This window comes from Salvelinus fontinalis, unplaced genomic scaffold (assembly GCF_029448725.1).
Source record: "Salvelinus fontinalis isolate EN_2023a unplaced genomic scaffold, ASM2944872v1 scaffold_0958, whole genome shotgun sequence".
NCBI classification, from domain to species: Eukaryota; Metazoa; Chordata; class Actinopteri; order Salmoniformes; family Salmonidae; genus Salvelinus; species Salvelinus fontinalis.
Window position 1 is genome coordinate 62501 of NW_026601167.1, and position 7500 is coordinate 70000.

A 7500-nucleotide genomic window follows, 5' to 3' on the forward strand; every position below is an offset into this window, starting at 1 on the left:
AAGCTGGATTCCCTTTATTTGTCCTTGCGCAAACAAACTCAATAAAGATGGCAGTGGTGGGATTTGAACCCACGCCTCCATAGAGACTGGAGCATTAATCCAGCGCCTTAGACCGCTCGGCCACACTTCCCTGCTTTAGCAAAATATTCACACTTTCCCATCAGTTACCTAGAGCATCGGCACTCCCTTGTAACTTTGTCTTCTTTTTAATTTTCTTCTTTAATTAATTTTTTTTTATGGATCTCATGTTGCTCTTCCTTCATCGTTTTTGATTTTCTTTTTAAAAATGTTAATTTATCTCATGTTGCTCTTTCTTCCTTCGTGTACACATATAATTAGTTTCTGCTTTTATGTCTGAAGCAGATTGAATCTGAAAAACGCATGAGATAATTTCAATAACAGACGTGGGAATTGGGGTAAAGGCTGGATTCCCTTTATTTGTCCTTGCGCAAACAAACTCAATAAAGATGGCAGTGGTGGGATTTGAACCCACGCCGCCATAGAGACTGGAGCCTTAATCCAGCGCCTTAGACCGCTCGGCCACACTACCCTGCTGTAGCAAAATACTCACACTTTCCCATCAGTTACCTAAAGCATCGGCACTCTCTTGTAACTTTGTCTTCTTTTTAATTTTCTTCTTTAATACATTTTTTTATGGATCTCATGTTGCTCTTCCTTCATTGTTTTTGATTTTCTTTTTAAAACTGTTAATTTATCTCATGTTCCTCTTTCTTCCTTCGTGTACACATATAATTCGTTTCTGCTTTTATGTCTGAAGCAGATTGAATCTGAAAAACGCAGCAGATAATTTCAATAACAGACGTGGGAATTGGGGTAAAGGCTGGATTCCCTTTATTTGTCCTTGCGCAAACAAACTCAATAAAGCAGGCAGTGGTGGGATTTGAAACCACGCCTCCATAGAGACTGGAGCCTTAATCCAGCACCTTAGACCGCTCGGCCACACTACCCTGCTGTAGCAAAAAATTCACACTTTCCCATCAGTTACCTAGAGCATCGGCACTCCCTTGTAACTTTGTCTTCTTTTTAATTTTCTTCTTTAATACATTTTTTTATGGATCTCATGTTGCTCTTCCTTCATTGTTTTTGATTTTCTTTTTAAAAGTGTTAATTTATCTCATGTTCCTCTTTCTTCCTTCGTGTACACATATAATTCGTTTCTGCTTTTATGTCTGAAGCAGATTGAATCTGAGAAACGCATGAGATAATTTCAATAACAGACGTGGGAATTGGGGTAAAAGCTGGATTCCCTTTATTTGTCCTTGCGCAAACAAACTCAATAAAGATGGCAGTGGTGGGATTTGAACCCACGCCTCCATAGAGACTGGAGCCTTAATCCAGAGCCTTAGACCGCTCGGCCACACTAACCTGCTGTAGCAAAAAATTCACACTTTCCCATCAGTTACCTAGAGCATCGGCTCTCCCTTGTAACTTTGTCTTCTTTTTAATTTTCTTCTTAAATATTTTTTTTTATGGATCTCATGTGGCTCTTCCTTCATCGTTTTTGATTTTCTTTTTAAAACTGTTAATTTATCTCATGTTGCTCTTTCTTCCTTCGTGTACACATATAATTCGTTTCTGCTTTTATGTCTGAAGCAGATTGAATCTGAAAAACGCATGACATAATTTCAATAACAGACGTGGGAATTGGGGTAAAAGCTGGATTCCCTTTATTTGTCCTTGCGCAAACAAACTCAATAAAGATCGCAGTGTTGGGATTTGAACCCACGCCTCCACAGAGACTGGAGCCATAATCCAGCGCCTTAGACCGCTCGGCCACACTACCCTGCTTTAGCAAAATATTCACACTTTCCCATCAGTTACCTAGAGCATCGGCACTCCCTTGTAACTTTGTCTTCTTTTTAATTTTCTTCTTTAACACATTTTTTTATGGATCTCATGTTAGTCTTCCATCATCGTTTTTGATTTTCTTTTTAAAAGTGTTAATTTATCTCATGTTGCTCTTTCTTCCTTCGTGTACACATATAATTCGTTTCTGCTTTTAGGTCTAAAGCAGATTGAATCTGAAAAACGCAGCAGATAATTTCAATAACACACGTGGGAATTGGGGTAAAGGCTGGATTCCCTTCATTTGTAATTGCGCGAACAAACTCAATAAAGATGGCAGTGGTGGGATTTGAACCCACGCATTCATAGAGACTGAAACCTTAATCCAGCGCCTTAGACAGCTCGGCCACACTACCCTGCTTTAGCAAATTGTTCACACTTTCCCATCAGTTACCTAGAGCATCGGCACTCCCTTGTAAATTTGTCTTCTTTATAATTTTCTTCTTTAATTAAATTTTTTATGGATCTCTTGTTGCTCTTCCTTCATCGTTTTTGATTTTCTTTTTAAAACTGTTAATTTATCTCATGTTGCTCTTTCTTCCTTCGTGTACACATATAATTCGTTTCTGCTTTTATGTCTGAAGCAGATTGAATCTGAAAAACGCAGCAGATAATTTCAATTACAGACGTGGGAATTGGGGTAAAGGCTGGATTCCCTTTATTTGTCCTTGCGCAAACAAACTCAATAAAGATGACAGTGTTGGGATTTGAACCCACGCTTCCATAGAGACTGGAGCCTTAATCCAGGGCCTTAGTCAGCTCGGCCACACTACCCTGGTTTAGCAAAATATTCACACTTTCCCATCAGTTACCTAGAGCATCGGCACTCCCTTGTAACTTTGTCTTCTTTTTAATTTTCTTCTTTAATTAAAATTGTTATGGATCTCATGTTGCTCTTCCTTCATCGTTTTTGATTTTCTTTTTAAAACTGTTAATTTATATCATGTTGCTTTTTCTTCCTTCTTGTACACATATAATTAGTTTCTGCTTTTATGTCTGAAGCAAATTGAATCTGAAAAACGCAGCAGATAATTTCAATAACAGACGTGGGAATTGGGGTAAAGGCTGGATTCCCTTTATTTGTCCTTGCGCAAACAAACTCAATAAAGATGGCAGTGGTGGGATTTGAACCCACGCCTCCATAGAGACTGGAGCCTTAATCCAGCGCCTTAGACCGCTCTGCCACACAACCCTGCTTTAGCAAAATATTCACACTTTCCCATCAGTTACCTAGAGCATCGGCACTCCCTTGTAACTTTGTCTTCTTTTTAATTTTCTTCTTTAATACATTTTTTTATGGATCTCATGTTGCTCTTCCTTCGTCGTTTTTGATTTTCTTTTTAAAACTGTTAATTTATCTCATGTTGCTCTTTCTTCCTTCGTGTACACATATAATTCGTTTCTGCTTTTATGTCTGAAGCAGATTGAATCTGAAAAACGCAGCAGATAATTTCAATAACAGAAGTGGGAATTGGGGTAAAGGCTGGATTACCTTTATTTGTCCTTGTGCAAACAAAGATGGCAGTGGTGGGATTTGAACCCACGCCTCCATAGAGACTGGAGCCTTAATCCAGCGCCTTAGACCGCTCGGCCACACTACCCTGCTTAAGCTAAATATTCACACTTTCCCATCAGTTACCTAGAGCATCGGCACTCCCTTGTAACTTTGTCTTCTTTTGAATTTTCTTCTTTATAACATTTTTTTATGGATCTCATGTTGCTCTTCCTTCATCGTTTTTGATTTTCTTTTTAAAACTGTTAATTTATCTCATGTTGCTCTTTCTTCCTTCGTGTACACATATAATTCGTTTCTGCTTTTATGTCTGAAGCAGATTGAATCTGAAATACGCATGAGATAATTTCAATAACAGACGTGGGAATTGGGGTAAAAGCTGGATTCCCTTTATTTGTCCTTGCGCAAACAAACTCAATACAGATGGCGGTGGAGGGATTTGAACCCACGCCTCCATAGAGACTGGAGCCTTAATCCAGCGCCTTCGACCGCTCGGCCACACTACCCTGCTTTAGCAAAATATTCACACTTTCCCATCAGTTACCTAGAGCATCGGCACTCCCTTGTAACTTTGTCTTCTTTTTAATTTTCTTCTTTAAAATCTTTATGGATCTCATGTTGCTCTTCCTTCATCGTTTTTGATTTTCTTTTTAAAAATCTTAATTTATCTCATGTTGCTCTTTCTTCCTTCGTGTACACTTATAATTAGTTTCTGCTTTCATGTCTGAAGCAGATTGAATCTGAAAAACGCAGCAGATTATTTCAATAACAGGCGTGGGAATTGGAGTAAAGGCTGGATTCCCTTTATTTGTCCGGTGTCCTTGGTGGCCTTGTTGAGAACCATTACAGTGTTCTGTTGAGAAAAAGTTGCAGCGGTGGACTTTGCACCCACATCTCTGAAAAGACTGGATCCTTAAAACCTGTTTGTGCTGCAAGCCCCCAGTCGGGATCAATATGACAACAGCCACTTGAAGTGCAGGGCGCGAAATTCAAAATCTATTTTTTTTTAAATATTTAACTTTCACACATTAACAAGTCCAATACAGCATTTGAAAGATAAACATCTTGTCAATCCAGCCAACATGTCCGATTTTTTAAACGTTTTACAGAGAAAACACCACATATATTTATGTTAGCTCACCACCAAATAAAAAAGTGGACAGACACGTATGATTATGATTATGATGTATGAATTATGATTCAAGTAGCATGCACAAGCCAACCGAACTAACCTAGAACCAACCTAAACAACCTAGAAAAAACTACCTCAGATGACAGTCCTATAACATGTTACACAATAAATCTAGGTTTTGCTCATAAAATAAGCATATTTTAGCTATAAATCAGTTTTACATTACTGCTCCCATCATTGCTACATCATAGCTACAGTCTGAAATCACACGGGAGTAGCCAGAGAAAATACAGACACCAACGTCAACTACTAATTACACCTCATAAAACATTTCAGAAAAACATATGGTGGATAGCTAATGAAAGACAAATATCGTGTGAATAGAGCCAATATTTCCGATTTTTGAAGTGTTTTACAGCGAAAACACAATATATCGTTATATTAGCTTACAACATTAGCTAGCATACGGCAGCATTGATTCTAGTCAAGCGCTAGCATAGCACAGTTCGACAGATATATGAAAAAGCATCCCAAATTGGGTCCTTATCTTTGTTGATCTTCCATCAGAATGTTGTAACGGGGTCCATTGTCCAGTACAGTCTTTAGTTGGGTTCCAGAACGAAATATTTCCTCTTTGGTTAGCCTGTCTAGGATGAGCGTGCCGCTAGCGGCACCCCCCCCCCCCCCCACTGAAAAACCAGTGCCGCGAAATTAAAAAATTATATTTTTTTTAAATATTTAACTTTCACACATTAAAGTCCAATACAGCTAATGAAAGACACAGATCTTGTGAATCCAGTCAACATGTCCGATTTTTAAAATGTTTTACAGGGAAGACACAATATGTAAAGATGTACATCTATTACCTAAAAACACATTAGCATAATCCACCATCTTTTATTTGTCCACCAACACCAGTAGCTATCACCAATTCGGCTAAACTAAGATATTTATAGCCCCTAACCAAGAAAAAAACTCATCAGATGACAGTCTGATAACATATTTATGGTATGGGATAGGTTTTGTTAGAAAAAAGTGCATATTTCAGGTAGATGGCATAGGTTACAATTGCACCCACCGTCACAAATGGACTAAAATAATTACTATGAGCAACGTGTTTACCTACTTACTAATCATCAAACATTTCGTAAAAATACACAGCATACACGAATCGAAAGACACAGATCCTGTGAATACAGACAATATTTCAGATTTTCTAAGTGTCTTACAGCGAAAACACAATAAATCGTTATATTAGCATAGCACATAGCACATAGCAGCCCAGCATTGATTCTAGCCAAAGTGGGCGATAACGTCAACATCGCCAAAAATATATTAATTTTTTCACTAACCTTCTCAGAATTCTTCAGATGACACTCCTGTAACATCATATTACACAATCCATATAGAGTTTGATCGAAAATGTTTATATTTAGCCACCAAAATCATGGTTAGACAATGTGAAATGTAGCTCAGCTGGTCAGAAAATGTCCTTGCGCCACTTAGACAGTGATCTACTCTTATACATAAATACTCATAAACGTGACTAAAAAATATAGGGTGGACAGGGATTGATAGACAATTTAATTCTTAATACAATTGCGGAATTACATTTTTTAATTTATCCTTACTTTTCAATACAGTTTGCGCCAAGCGAAGCTACGTCAAAAAACATGGCGTCCTAAGCCACTAAATTTTTTTGACAGAAACACGATTTATCATAATAAAAATGTCCTACTTTGAGCTGTTCTTCCATCAGTATCTTGGGCAAAGGATCCTTTCTTGGGAGTAATCGTCTTTTGGTGGAAAGCTGTCCTCTTGCCATGTGGAAATGCCAACTGCGTTCGGGATGAACTGAAAAGCGTGCCCAGCTATTCACAGCGTTTCAAAAATAAATGTCCCAAAATCGCACTAAACGGATATAAATTGCTATAAAAGGCTTTAAATTAACTACCTTATGATGTTTTTAACTCCTATAACGAGTAAAAAGATGACCGGAGAAATATAACAGGCTAAACTAACGCTTGGAACAGGAGCGGGTCGGTGTCCTCCACGCGCGTTACGCACCAAGAAAAGACTTGCTAGCTACAGGGTTTTTTAATTTATAGTGCCTGTGAACGCGCAATCGACCCCATTGAAATCGTCATCACGTAAAGGCAGCCAGGGGAAGACGTAAGCAGTGTCCGTATAGTCATAGCAATAACAGTGCCCTTTTAACTGACTCCAGAACAGTGGCCAACATTTCTGAAATCTGACTCCATGTCAGGGAAATTGCTGTAGAATGGGCTCTGTTCCACTTAGAGACAAAATTTCAACTCCTATAGAAACTATAGACTGTTTTCTATCCAATAATAGTAATAATATGCATATTGTACGATCAAGGATTTTGTGGGAAGCCGTTTCAAAAATTACCCGATTAGCATAAATAGTCTCAACAGCGCCCCCATCCTCAACAGGTTAGCAAGCAAAATGGCCGTGCGGCGCTAATCTGTCTTTCTTCAAAAAATTCTTCCGTCGCATCACATCTAAAGTCCAGAATAAATTGCAATAATATAATTAAAGTATATTGAAAAAACATACTTTAGGATGATTTTGTGACATGTATCAAATAATATCGTAGCCAGAGATCATATTCACCTTTAACGAGCGTATTCCAGGAGCCGAGTCCAGGTTCTTCCTCGCGCCCAGAATTGTTTTTTAACTGCACAGGTCTCACAAGAAGGTGTTGTGTTCAGTCACTAGAAGAGATATTCGACTGCTTTTTGCTCTCACTTCCGCATTACACCCAGATGAAGGCGTGTGACGTGTTTCTACGGTCCTAAGTGACATGACCTTTTATAGACAAGGTCTTAAAGAGAGACATCGCATTTTGGAAATCTCAATTCTGGATAGGAAATGGGCTGTAAAAATAGTTCTGTTCAACTTAGTGAAATAATTCAAACGTTTTTAGAAACTATAGACTGTTTTCTATCCAATAGTAGTAAATATA

General features: G+C 38.2%; 6 non-coding genes across 6 annotated transcripts; all 6 read right to left on the reverse strand.

The window, feature by feature from the left end:
- Nucleotides 1-468: 468 nt before the first annotated feature.
- Nucleotides 469-550, reverse strand: trnal-aag (transfer RNA leucine (anticodon AAG)). Its single transcript has one exon. It is a non-coding gene; the product is annotated as a tRNA-Leu (tRNA).
- Nucleotides 551-886: 336 nt separating this feature from the next.
- On the reverse strand, nt 887-968 carry trnal-aag (transfer RNA leucine (anticodon AAG)). Its single transcript has one exon. It is a non-coding gene; the product is annotated as a tRNA-Leu (tRNA).
- Nucleotides 969-1304: 336 nt separating this feature from the next.
- trnal-aag (transfer RNA leucine (anticodon AAG)) lies at nt 1305-1387 on the reverse strand. Its single transcript has one exon. It is a non-coding gene; the product is annotated as a tRNA-Leu (tRNA).
- A 1589-nt stretch (nt 1388-2976) lies between these two features.
- On the reverse strand, nt 2977-3058 carry trnal-aag (transfer RNA leucine (anticodon AAG)). Its single transcript has one exon. It is a non-coding gene; the product is annotated as a tRNA-Leu (tRNA).
- Nucleotides 3059-3385: 327 nt separating this feature from the next.
- On the reverse strand, nt 3386-3467 carry trnal-aag (transfer RNA leucine (anticodon AAG)). Its single transcript has one exon. It is a non-coding gene; the product is annotated as a tRNA-Leu (tRNA).
- A 336-nt stretch (nt 3468-3803) lies between these two features.
- trnal-aag (transfer RNA leucine (anticodon AAG)) lies at nt 3804-3885 on the reverse strand. Its single transcript has one exon. It is a non-coding gene; the product is annotated as a tRNA-Leu (tRNA).
- Between the last annotated feature and the right edge of the window lie 3615 nt (nt 3886-7500).